Source organism: Hemibagrus wyckioides, linkage group LG01 (assembly GCF_019097595.1).
Source record: "Hemibagrus wyckioides isolate EC202008001 linkage group LG01, SWU_Hwy_1.0, whole genome shotgun sequence".
NCBI classification, from domain to species: domain Eukaryota; kingdom Metazoa; phylum Chordata; class Actinopteri; order Siluriformes; family Bagridae; genus Hemibagrus; species Hemibagrus wyckioides.
Genome location: NC_080710.1, coordinates 2,380,174 through 2,380,779, shown reverse-complemented (window position 1 = coordinate 2,380,779; position 606 = coordinate 2,380,174).

Below are 606 nucleotides of genomic sequence, written 5' to 3'. Positions count from 1 at the left end.
CCTAACAACCAATCACTGATCACCACTTTCCCTTAACAACCAATCATTGATCACCATTTTCCTCTAACAACCAATCACCGATCACCATTTTCCCTTAAAAACCAATCACTGATCACCATTTTCCCTTAAAAACCAATCACCGATCACCATTTTCCCTTAAAAACCAATCACTGATCACCATTTTCCCCTAAAAACCAATCACTGATCTCTATTATTCCTGTCAATAAAAAGCTGTGACTGTAAGAACTAAGTGTTAATCTGTTGGTTTATGTAAATAATAGTATTGATGATGAACTGAATATGCTAATTACAGTATCTCTGACATTATATGTTGACGTCTAGCTACTTGAAGCTACTTTCTCGTGAAAAGACTCGATCTCGTCCTCACACTCTCACCTGACTTCAGTGTTTTAAAGCATTAAAAGTGATTTCACATCCTTGCTAATGACGAGCCAACATTAACGGCTTAAATTAACATTAAACACCATTTACACACACTATAAAAAAACGCGTTTTAGCTCATCTTACCGTACAAAAAATCCCACAGCGCTTTGTTGGATTTGCTGCCACCTTGTGGATGAGCTTGACATTACAACGCTGTAAATC